The following is a 12,971-nucleotide window of genomic DNA, read 5'->3' on the forward strand; positions in this document are numbered from 1 at the left end:
ATTTGCCTGCAAAGCCAAAGGATCCTGGTTCAATTCTCTAGGACCCATGCAAACCAGATGCGCAAGGGGGCACATGCATCTGGAGTTCGTTTGCAGTGGCTGGAAGCCCTGGCACTCGCTCGCTCTCTCTTCCTCTCTCTGTCTCTCTCTTTCCCTCTTTTTCTCAAATAAGTAAAATATATTTTTTAAAGTGTCTTGGCATTTATACATGTTCAGGTACAGAAATAAAATTAACTGGACCAGAAGTTCAGAGTAGCAGAAAGATAATTTTGTATTAATGGTACATTGTTGGTTTAAATTTCAGAAACAGAGCTGGGCATGCTGGTACACGCCTTTGATTCCAGCACTTGGGAGGCAGAGGCAGGAGGATCGCCATGAGTTAGAGGCCACCCTGTGATTACATAGTGAATTCCTGGTCAGCCTGAGCTACAGTGATACCCTATCTCGAAAAACAAAACAGAAACAAAAGCAGTCTCCCCACCCTGACTGGACAAACAACGGAAGAAACCAGTACTTGAGCTTGGGCAGTCTTAAAACTGAAGCCTTATTCATTTGGAATTTATGGTAAAGTCTCATTGTATGTCCTTGTGGATTACAAATGTTGTCTAAAATTTCAGGATATATAGATATATATAGATATAGATATATATGTGTGTGTATATGTGTATATATATATATATGTGTGTGTGTGTGTGTATATATATATATATATATATATACATATACATATACATATACATATACATATACATATACATATATATATATAATTTATTTGCAAATAAATGATATTAAATATTTGAAAAAAAGTGTCTTGGGCTGGAGAGATTGCCCAGTGGTTAAGTCATTTGCCTGCAAAGCCTAATGATTCAGATTCGATTCCCAGTTCCCTCATAAAACCAGATGCACAAAGTGGTGCGTGCATCTAGTTTGTTTGCAGGCTAGAGGTCCTGCCCCACCCATACTCTATCTCTCTGCTTGCAAATAAATAAATAAATAAATCCAATATATTTTTCTGTTTTTAGATTGCACTGTTCGAATGTTTGGTTTTAACATTGCTGTCTGTGTGACTGACTCAAGCTTCACCAAAAAAAAAAAATCATTAAATGCACTTTGGCTTGGATTAGAACAGAATTTCCAAGTCTCTGAAATGGCCCTAAGCATTCTTTTGCCATTTTTCAAAGTGGCATTCTCAGCATAGACAATTATAAAATTAAAATGTTGATCAACTCTAAAAAACACTGAAGATGCTCCATCATGCAGTATCAAATATTGAGCTAATATTTAAGTCTTTATGATGAAATAAGTCAGTACATCCATCTCATTAGTATGCAAATTTGCTTTCATCTTGTTTTTATTTTGGAAACAGACCCTCATGTAGTTCATGGTGGCCTCAAGCTCATTATGTAGTGGAGGATGACCTTGAACCTCTGATTACAGACATGTGCCACCCTGTTAATGCTAGAGCAAAGTTACTTTGCCTTCCTCATTAACACAATTAAAATGTAAATGATAATGAATATTGAGAATGACAGAGAAAAACCAGAAACTTTGTCACTGACAGTGGCAGTGAGACATTGTGCAGGCATTATGGGAAAATTTGGTGGTTCTTGTATAAGTTAAACCTAGCATAACCATTTGACCCTCTGTCTCTCTCCTCTGTCTCTCTCTTTCCTGAAATAAATAAATAAATAATGTTTTGGCTCTTCAAGGTAGGGTCTCACTCTGGTCCAGGCTGACCTGGAATTCACTATGTAGTCTCAGGGTCTCCTCGAATTCATGGTGATCCTCCTACCTCTGCCTCCCAAGTGCTGGGATTAAAGCCATGCACCACCATGCCCAGCTCAATGAAGTATTTTTTAAAAGATGAAATTAGTCTTCACATCCTCTTGGAACCCTAGTTCCCTTGTCTGTAAAGAGGAAGTCCATCTTCTTGTGCCTTTTGTACCCTAACTTCTATAAAAACCAAAACCACTAAGGAGGTATGCTTTATCCCCTACCTCCCTAGAAGGCAATTTCAGTGGAATATCAAATCGCAGCAATACTATAAACCCAGGAAATGAGAAAGTTGCTGGACTAGTGCACACCTTTAATCCCAGCACTCAGGAGGCTGAGTTAGGAGGACTGCTGTGAGTTCAAGTCCAGCCTGGGACTGTAAAGTGAGTTCCAGGTCAGCCTGGAGTAGAGCAAAACCCTACCTCAAAAAAATCAAAATAAGATAAAATAAAACCAGGGCTGAAGAGATTGTTTAGAGGTTAAATGCATTTGCCTACAAAGCCCAAGGACCCAGTTTCAATTCCCCAGTACCCGTGTAAGCCAGATGCACAAGGTAGCACGTGCTTCTGGAGTTTGTTTGCAGTAGCTAGACGCTCTGGCACCCCCATTCTCTCTCTCTCTCCCGCTTCTGTCTCCCTCTCTCTTTCTCAAATAATTAATTAATTAATTAATTTTAAAAAAATAAAACAAACAACAAAACAAAAAGAACTAGAAGGGCAGGTGAGATGGGAGTTAAGGTGCTTGTCGGTGAAGCTGAAGGACCCAGGTTCTACTCTCCAGGTCCCATGTAAGCCAGACTCACAAGGTGACGCAAGCTCGCAGGGTGGCACACATGTCTGGAGTTCAATTGTAGGACTGGTGGCCCCAGCGTGTCAGTTCTGTCCCTCTCTCTCTCTCTCTCTCTCTCTCTCTCTCTCTCTCTCTCTCTCTCCACCTCACCCCCACCCTCTTGCTCTTGCCCGCGCTCTCGCTCTCGCTCTCTCTCTCTCTCATAAAAAGAAATGAGAGGGCTGGAAAAATGGCTTACTGGTTAAGGCATTTGCCTGTGAAGCTAAAGGACCCAGGTTCAATTCCCCAGGGCCCACAACATGCACCTGGAATTAGTTTGCAGTGGCTGGAGGCCTGGTGTGCTCCTTCTCTCTCTCTCCTTGCAAATAAATAAAATTAAAAAAAGAAAAAAGAAATGAGAGAGCGGCTGTCCGGCATCTGTCATTGCTGCCGCTTGCATCACCTTGCGAGCGCAGTCTCACTCTGGCAGACGCGGAAGGAGGCTCTCTCCAGCTCAGGAGACAGAACCGCCCGCGCTTAGCCAGTTACCGGAAAGGGGTATTTGAGTTCAAGGTGGGCAGCTAAGGACCAAAGTCTGGGCTTCCAAGGAAACGGTCCTGCAGCGCTCAGCACACTTCCAGAGCCAGTAGAGACTCAACTGAGCGCATACCGCTTATTCCCGCAAAGAAAGGGCCCCGGAGAGTAACCCACAGCGAGTTTTATACCCAGAGGCCAGGTTACACCTGGGCCAAGGCGCAGAGAGGCATCCTGTCTCTAGAAAGATCCGGACCTGAGCCCAGATGATTCCAACTGCTCTCTCCAAATTCCCAACCCCGTCTCCAGTAAGCACAGAACAAGTGAGGCATGAAGGAGATCTGGGCCAGTCCAAAGCCGCAGAGAGCACTCCCGCAGCTCAATAGCCTGTTAACCTAACACTGGCTCGTCTCTAGTGTTACATTTCTTTTTTTTTTCCTAAATATTTTTTTTAATTTTATTTTTATTTATCTGAAAGCGACAGAAAGACAGAGAACGAGGTAGACTAGAGAAAGAGAGAGACAGAGAGAGAGAATGGGCGCGCCAGGCCTCCAGCAACAGCAAACAAACTCCAGATGTATGCGCCACCTTGTGCATCTGTCTTACGTGGATCCTGGGGAATCGAACCAGGGTCCTTAAGCTTCACAGGCAAGTGCTTAACGCTAAACCATCTCTCCAGACCTCTTTTTTTCTTTTTATTCTTTTCTTTTTTAAGAAAATGGATATCAGCGGGCGTGGTGGGGCACACTATTTATCCCAGCAGAAGGGAGGCTGAGATATGAGGATAACTGTGAGCTCTACGTCAGCCTGAGACTAATGCCAGGTCAGTCTGGGATAGAGCAAGATGCTATCTCAAAAAACGAACAAAAGAAAGAAAGAGAGGAGGAAAGGGAGGGAAGAAGGGAGGGAGGGAAAAAAGAGAAGAGGAAAAGAAAAGAGAGGCGAGGAGAGGCAGAGAAGAAGAGATACCAGACATCAGACGGACACATTTAAGTGGGCAGATAACTTCAGGACTCAAATTTAATTACAGCTGCTGCTTTTACTTACTTCCAGGGAAAACCTCTCTCCCCCCACCTCCCCTCCTCCCTCCCTCCCTCCCTCAGCTGCAAGAGTATTCATCACTGAGGTGGGTGACCACATCGGCACCCAAATAACCAAATGTGCTGGAGCTGGAATTAGTCACTGAGGCAGCCCCCACTTCGGCCTTCTTGCCAGCACCAGGGAGCCCAGGCCTCTGTCTGTTGATGGCTCTGGCCACTTCCCCTCTTGCGAGTCTTGCAGATCACTCACCCTCCAGCCCTTGGGGTGGAGGCCTGTCAGGCTAGGGATGGCTGTGGCACAGGGTGGTGGACGTGACATCATCAAGGGGATACCAGATGTCCTCACTGGTGCGGCCAATAGAAATGTCTCCAGGCATGCTCTTCATTCACATCACCTTGAAACATGAGAGACCACATGGCTCTCGTGACATGAAGGCTGGGCATGCTCTTGTCTGCCAGCTCTGGGTATTTTGGCAAGTGAACATTCTTCCTGGTTACCATTGCTGCCTTCTTTAGAAATTACAGGCTGTGGACCAAGCTTTGGCTAAGACCCAGGTTATTCCAGCCTCATTTAACCCCAGCCCCAGTCACCATGTGACTGTAGCAGAGCGGTGGTGATGGAGACCTGTGGTTGGGAAATCAAAATCGAGGAGACAGGAGCTGGTTTCTGCTCCAAGACTTTTGCACTGACCTTGAGGGTGACTGGGGACTCCGATATGACTCCATAAAAGACTTCAGAGAGAGCCGGGCGTGGTGACGCACACCTTTAATCCCAGCACTCGGGAGGCAGAGGTAGGAGGATCGCCGTGAGTTCAAGGCCACCCTGAGACTACAGAGTTAATTCCAGGTCAGTCTGGACCAGAGTGAGACCCTACCTCGAAAAACCAAAAAAAAAAAAAAAAAAAAAAAAAGACTTCAGAGAGGAACAGTCAGGCAAAGAAGTGAATACCACAGCCTCCCAGATCCTACTTCATCCTCCCGAGGTGAAAGAATCTTCTAGAAACAGCCCTTTGTGAAATATGCTCCCATTGCTGATCCCAGTTGTCTCCAAAGATAATGCTAGAGGTTGTTAGTCCTATGAGAAGCAAGTGTTCAAGAGAAAGAGAGAGAGAGGAAAGGAGGGAAGGGGAAGGGAAGGAAGGGGAGGGGAAGGAAGGGGAGGGAAGGGGAAGGTAGATACTAATGCCATGAAAGCTATGAAATTGTAGTATAATTGGCTGGATTAACAATGAGAGCTACCTGAGGTAAGAGGTTTCAGGTGTGGACAGAGGAGCTATAAGAAATGCTGGCCATATGAGAAATCAAGCTAGAGTTGAGCTGGAAGCCTCCTTCCTCCCTGTTGACTGTCAGGATGCTAGAAAGACCCGCATAGTTTATTGGAGGAGAAAAGTCATCCATGGCATTAACCAACAGTGGACTCTTCAAGCTTTAAGGCTGGACAACCAGACTAGATGTACTACTGGGGTAATAGTGGCATGCCTGTTACGGTGAAAGAAACATGAGGCCCACTCCACAGGAGGGTATTCCTACTTAGTACTGAAAACCTACTTAAAAGCCTATGGCTGGGGAAGTCATAAGACCCAGAGAGTGAGTTACTACAGTTATTTGGCTAAATACCTACATTATGCCCAACAAGCTGCCCTCTAAAGACTCATGTTTATGCCCATATATTAATGCTACTTTCACTTTTGGTTAGAGAAGCTTCTCTTTTCAGATGGTGGCGACCACTGGGGTGACTCAAAACTCACCAAAGTGCTGAGAAGAAGTGACAGAGGAATGTTCAGCACTAAGGGCAATATCTCTAACACACCTTCCAAGGCTCAAGACCATTGTGGAAGAGGTGGCAGAAAGATTGTAAGAGCCAAAGGAAGGGGAGGAGTGCTAACAATACTGTCTTCCGGATACAAAGCACCCTTAACAGTCCCTGCTCACAGTGGCTGATGCTACCTATATAAGTCCTACATAATAGGAGGGAAAATGATGACTTCAAAAACAGAAGAGAGACTAGTTGGGAAGGAGAAGAAATTCAGTGGAGGGGGAAAGGGAGAGTGGTGGAAGGGGAGTATGATCATGGTACATTGTTTATAATTATAGAAGTTGTCAAAGTTTCCAATTGTTTTAAATAGAAAATTCCAGGAAAAAAAAGAAATGCTAGTCATATGCAGTGACACATGCCTGTAATGCCAGAACTTGAGAGAGGAGGATGAGGAGCCACCCTGGGCTACATAGCAGGTTCAAGGCCAGCCTGGACTACATGAGACCTTGCCTCAAACAAAAGAAAGAAAAAATGAATGCAAAGACATTACTGGCCTCACTTAGGGGGAAAGTTCACTGGCCTCAGTCCTGCGAATATTGCTTCTGAGGAGGGTACTGGGGCTGCAAGGCAGTCCTATGGGGCTTTGTTTGTTCGTTTTTATTTTGGGGTATGTGGGGGGGTGGGTGTGGATGTGTTTTAAATAAGAAGGAAATGAGAGATTGTTCAGTAGTTAAGGCACTTGCCCACAAAGCCTAAGGACCCAAATTTGATCCCCCAGTACCCACATAAAACCAGATGCACAAGGTGGTGCATGTGTCTGGAGTTTGTTTGCAGGAGCTAGAGGCCCTGATGTGCCCATTCCCATTCCCTCCCTCCCTCTGTCTGTCTGTCTGTCTCTCTCTCAGATAAATAAACATATAAAATATTTTTAAGCTGGGCGTGGTGGCGCACACCTTTAATCCTATCACTCCGGAGGCAGAGGTAGGAGGATTGCCGTGAGTTCGAGGCCACTGAGACTATATAGTGAATTCCAGCTCAGCCTGAGCTAGAGTGAAACCCTACCTTGAAAAATATATATATAATATATACATATATATATGTATATATATGTATATTTAAAGGAAATGGTAAATTTTTATCTTCCCTATAAACTTCCAGGGATGCATCCAGACCTCAGCCATGAGCCTCAGCTCTAGGCCCCCATCTAAGGAAGGCTGAGATATCCCAAAGCCATCTGTGCCATAGAATATGATGTCGAAGGAAGGAATGAACCAAGTAGAAAATAGCACCAATGGGCTGGAGAGATGGCTTAGCTGTTAAGCGCTTGCCTGTGAAGCCTAAGGACCCCGGTTCGAGGCTCGGTTCTCCAGGTCCCACGTTAGCCAGATGCACAAGGGGGCGCACGCGTCTGGAGTTCGTTTGCAGAGGCTGGAAGCCCTGGCGCGCCCATTCTCTCTCTCTCCCTCTATCTGTCTTTCTCTCTGTGTCTGTCGCTCTCAAATAAATAAAAATTAAAAAAAAAAATAGCACCAATGCCCAGTTCATTATCATACACTTGTAATCCCAGCACTTGGGAGGTGGAAGGAAGAGAAACAAGCATTCAAAGTCAACCTCATCTACATAATAAACTCAAGGACAGCTTGGGCTACATGAGATCCTATTTCAAAAAAAAATGCAGACAGTGGGGACGGCATCACCCTTCGACATGACACCAGGCCAAAGGTGCCGTTAGGAACCCTGCGCATTCTTTACCACTGGCTGTAGTTTAGTTTTAGGAAGTGTTCCTAAAAGACACATGCCACCCAGTCTAGATGTCACCAGGAAGGGAGGGAGTGCCATCTTCAGCAGGTGAGGCCTAATGGAACAAAGAGGCCAGGCGTGATGAGCATTGCCAGCACTCGGGAGGCAGAGGTAAGATCACTGTGAGTGCAAGGCCAGCCTGGAACCACAGAGTGAATTCCAGCTCAGCCTAGGCTAGACTGAGACCCTGCCTCAAGAAGAGGGGGCGGGGGCGGGGGAGAATATCCTTGAAAGAGTTTCCTTGAAGATGTTATTGGGACTCCAGCATTGTGTGTGTGTGTGTGTGTGTGTGTGTGTATGTCCCCTTTCTCTCTCTTCCATGAGATGAGCATCTTTTTCTAGCTTGCACTCCCAGCAGATTCCAAAGCAATGAGCAACAAACCATGGACCAAAGGCTCCAAAACTATGAGCTAAAATAAACCTTTCCTCTTTCAAAGTTGGTTATCTTCAGTCTTTTGTTACAAAAGCAGAAGGTCGGAAAAGTTGCCCTTTGACCCTTTCCAAGGCCCAAGACCTCATCCACAGCCAGCATGACGCACGGAGTTTTACTTGTGGTGGCAGGAGGCCCAGCAGAGTGGCCCGGAGATAGAGATCCGTGGTCGGAGGTTTGTCAAAGCTCTCGGCAGCTTTTCTACCACTGCTCTCCTGGCTGAGACAGTGTATGAGGGGCTGACACATGAAATTTGAGAAATAAAAGAGACGCTGCTCTCGTCCTCTACATGTATACAAAACTTCCAATTAGCCCCTGTCTGTGGTTGTCAACCACTAATTATGAGGTGGCGTCCCGCGTCAGCATTGTCATGACTGCTCCTCCCCGAGGAACGCGATGGGCATTCAGTCGAGATGCTGAGGCCTTGTGCAGAGCTGCAGAAGGAGCAAGGGACAGGGACTGAGGGACTGTGTGTGGCTTTCAACTTGTGATTCGATATGAAAGAGCACTGGGCTATTGTGCTGGTTTAAATGACGTGTCCCCTATAGACTTATGAGATTTATGAGGAATATTTGGGCGTGGGGTGGCGCACGCCTTTAATCCCAGCACTTGGGAGGCAGAGGTAGGAGGATCGCTGTGAGTTCAAGGCCACCATGAGAAAACACAATGAATTCCAGGTCAGCTTGAGCTACAGTGAGACCCTACCTCAGAAAACAAACAAACAAACAAAAAACCTTAAACAAACAAACAAAAAAAGAATCAAAGCTGTACCCATGTAATGCCAGGTGCACAAGGGGGCGCATGCGTTTGGATTTTGTTTGCAGTGTTAGGAGACCCTGAAGCTCCCATACTCACTCACTCTCTCTCCCTCTGCCTCGTTTTCTCTCTCTCATAAGTAAATTAATTAAATAAGTAAAAGCATTTGAAAAAAAAAAAAGAATCAAAGTTTAGAACTAGAGAGATTTTTTGTGACTAAAGGTGCTTGCTTACAGAGCCTAAAGGCCTGGGTTCAATTTCCAGGTATCCAAGTTGGGGTTCATTTGCAGTGGCATTAGGCCTTGGCATGTTTGTTTTCTCTCTCTCTCTCAATATCAATGAATATTAACAACAAAAAAAAGAATTAAAGTGTGCAGGCTAGGGAGATGACTCAGAGGTTAAAAGCACCTGCTTGTAAAGCCTGAAGAACCTAATTCAATCCCCAGCCACCTGTGTAGATAAGCATTCATTTACGATGGCAAGAGACACTGGAAGGCAGAAAGGAAGGCAGGGAGGGAGGGAGGGAGGGAGGGAGGGGCTGGAGTGATGACTGAGCAGTTAAGATGCTTCCGGCTTAAGCCTGAGGGCCTGGGGCAGGGCCTGAGATCACCCGAATTCAACTCCCTAAAATCCATGTTTTAAAAATAAATAAACACAGCACTCAAGAGGCAGAGGTAGGAGGATCGCCGTGAGTTCAAGGCCACCCTGAGACTACAGAATGAATTCCACGTCAGCCTGGGCCAGAGCGGGAGACCCTACCTTGAAAAACTAGAATAATTAATAAATAAATAAAATGCTGAGCACAGTCACACATGTCTGTACTCCCATTCTGCAGGGGCAGAGACCAGAGTCACTGCTCTTGCTGGCCAGAAGCAGTAGAAGCTCAGGGCTGAGAGAGAGCCGTCTCGTCTCAGGGAAGCCCGCAGGTGAGCTATGCAGAAGCCCCCGGAGGGAGGCTCTCTTCTGGCCTCTGCACACACCCGCACTGCACGTGCGTGTCTTCACACACACAAGCATACACCGCACACAACATACACCACGTATTGGTGGTGCTCATCTTTAGCCTAACACTCAGGAGGCTGAGGTAGAAGGATCACTGGGAGTTCAAAGCCAGCCTAGGGTACAGGGTGTGTTCCAGCTCAGTCTGGGCTTGAGTGAAACTTCATCTCAAAACAAGAAAAGAGAGGAAAGGGAAAGGTGGCCTTCCACTTGAACGCACAGTGGTTTGTATCAGGAGCACGGCACACTGTACTTTAACACAGGAATCGATACTGAATATAGTAAGAAGGGGTGGAAATGTTTCATGACTCAGAATAAATTATTTGTTCCAGCTGATGTGTCCTAGAGAGACAAATATGCTAGCTCTATTCTTCTGTTTATGGAAGAAGCTCTGAGGTCTCCCTTTTTCTGGGCCTATGTCCAAGGTTGAGGACGAATGGGGGTGGGGCAGGTCACAGCAGAACGCTAGGCTTGGTCACTTTCTGAGTGACTTCTTCCAAGACTGCCAGTCTCCATTTCGTTTGGTCCTTTCATCCATCCACCACGAGCAAGGGAAGCCTCTTTTCATCTGGCTCAGAGCCATTTGCCCAACACCAAAAACAACTATGGGATTGCTCTGCCAAATATATATCCACAAGTATTTTTATAGATATAAGTCACTTTCAAAGCATCTCTCCCTTTTTTTCAATTAAGGTGACTGTGTCTGCCCAGCTTCTTTGTCCTCTAGAAGAACTTGGATTCTGAGGCTGGGGAGATGGCTACATGGTTAAGGCACGTGCCTGCCAAGTCTAAGGACCCGGGTTCAATCCCCCAGTACCCATGTAAAGCCAAATGCACAAAGTGACACATGCATCTGGAGTTCCTTTGCAGTGGCTGGAGGCCCTGGCGAGCTCATTGTGTCTCTCTCTCTCTCCTTCCTTCCCTCCCTCCCTTCCTCTTTCTCTCATAAATCAATAAAATATATTTTGAAAAAAAAAAAGAGCCAGACATGGTGGCGTATGCCTTTAATCCCAGCACTATGGAGGCAAAGATAGGATTTCCATGAGTTCAAGGCCACCCTGAGAGTACATAGTGAATTCCAGGTCAGCCTGGGCTAGAGTGAAACCCTACCTTGAAGAAGAAGAACATGGACTCTGTGGTTAGACCAAGCTTGAAATCTGTGCTCTGCTCTGCTCTCCACTAGCTGTAACCTTGGGGAAAACGTTCCATCCTCTTGGAGCTTCAATCGTGTCATTGGTAATAAAAATAACTTCCAGGGCCACAGAGATGGTTTCGTGGTTAAAGGTGCTTGCTTGCACAAACTGACAACCTGGGTTCAATTCCCCAGGATCCAGGTAAAGCCAGATTCACAAAGTACCACATGCATCTGGAGTTCCTCTGCAGTGGCTAGAGGCCCTGGTGAGCCCTTTCTCCCCCCCCTCCCACCCTCTCTCTCTCCCTCTCAATTCTTCCCCCCACCCCCACCTCAAATAATTAAATGAATGCTGTCTCTCAGCAGGTAATCTCCACAGCACTTTTTGACTCCCATCAAGCAAAAGGCTTCAACCAAGCTGGATGTTGTGGTTAATACCTATAATCCTGGCACTTGGCAGGCTGAGGCATACAGATTGCTGTGAGTTCAAGGACAGCCTAGGCTACAGAATAAGACCTTATCTAAGAGAGAGAGAGAGAGAAACGGAGACACACAGAGAAATCAACCAAGATTTTGGGTTGGAAGGGATCTTTTCCCCTTAATTTTCCTTGTATAGCCTGGGCTAGAGTGAGACGGTGCCTTGAAAACAACAACAACAAACAAACAAACAAAAATGATGGAGAGATGGCTTAGTAATTAAGGTGTTTGCCTGCAAAGCTAAAGGGCCTAGGTTCGATTCCCTAGTACCCATATAAGGCCAGATACGCAAGGGCTTGGGGTTTGTTTGCAATGGCTAGAGGCCCTGGCATTGCCCATTCTCTATTTACCTCTCTTTCTCAAATAAACAAATTAAGTATTTCAAACAAATAAAATACTTTTTAAAAAAAAGAATTTCAGGACCAGCCAGTATGAAGCACCCATTCTCTTTCTCTTCTCAAATAAATAAATAAATATTTTTGTTTATTTATTTGAGAGAGAGGCGGGGGAGGGGGATTTACGGGCACAGCGGGGCCTCCTGCGACTGCAAACCAATTCCACGCGCCACTCTGTGCTTTTGACTTTACGTGGGTACTGGGGGAATCGAACCGGAGCCATCAGGCTTTACAAACAAGCGCCTTCAACCGCTGAGCCATCTCTCCATCCCCAGCAAATAATTATTGCATTTAAAATGAGTGCAAAGACGTAAATAATAAATTAGCATGATGAAAACTGTTGGTCTGGTAGCCGACCCCTGGAAGAGGAGGCTGTGGAGAACACTGGGGTATTTGGACAAGGTTTCGATTGCAGGGTCGTCACCCCATCGCCAGCGCGAGAAGCGTCGGCGGAGGAGTTTCTCAACAAGTGACAAGCACCTGCGCCCGCACTCCGGCCCGCGCAATGACGTCACGCCCCTCCGTGGGCGCCCTGTCTCCCCCCAGCCGCACTACATTTCCCAGAGCGCTTTGCGCACAGCGACGCCATTGGCCGGCGCATCCGGAAGTGCCCCTGGCTGGGCGGAAGTAGAAGGCCTGGGAAGCTGGGAAGGTGGAGAGCAGAGGAGCTGTGAGGCTGTGCGTATCCCCGTGGGTCTCGCGGCGGGGATGCTGTGGGCGGTGCGGGCGAACCCCGTCCTAACCCCGGGCGCCCGAGGGCTGCGTCCCTGTTCTCGGACGGAGTCCTCGGCATGCAGGCGATCTGCGCCGTTGTCTGTTTTTAACTTTTTTTCTGGGAACGAGCTAGGGCGAATTCGGACTTCGTCGCGACACCGTCAGGGGTCATGGGCGTGATCTTGCTGCGGGGAGGGGGGCGGGGACTGCGGACGATCTGACTCAGCTTCCGACACCCGTGTTTCATTGGATGCACGTTGAGCATTAGAACACTCCGCATCCGAATTGCAGGTGCCCTGGCCCGACAGTAGTAGTCAAGAAAATTAGAAATCGGAAAGGTTTTCTAACCATCCTAGGTGGTGGCGTGCGGCGAGGGTGGAGAACCTGCTTCCGA

General features: G+C 46.7%; 1 protein-coding gene across 2 annotated transcripts in view; it reads left to right on the forward strand.

The window, feature by feature from the left end:
• Positions 1–12,491: 12,491 nt before the first annotated feature.
• The window catches only part of Ttc1 (tetratricopeptide repeat domain 1), a 35,734-nt gene continuing 35,254 nt past the window's right edge, over positions 12,492–12,971 (forward strand). Inside the window, exon 1 of one of the 2 annotated variants that reach the window (XM_045152531.1) lies at positions 12,492–12,541. The gene's annotated coding sequence lies outside the window, so the exon portion shown is untranslated. Of the gene's footprint in view, positions 12,542–12,720; positions 12,869–12,971 lie in introns of those variants that run through there. The other variant, XM_004657485.2, reaches the window with a different exon arrangement.

This window comes from Jaculus jaculus, chromosome 6 (genome assembly GCF_020740685.1).
Source record: "Jaculus jaculus isolate mJacJac1 chromosome 6, mJacJac1.mat.Y.cur, whole genome shotgun sequence".
NCBI lineage: Eukaryota > Metazoa > Chordata > Mammalia > Rodentia > Dipodidae > Jaculus > Jaculus jaculus.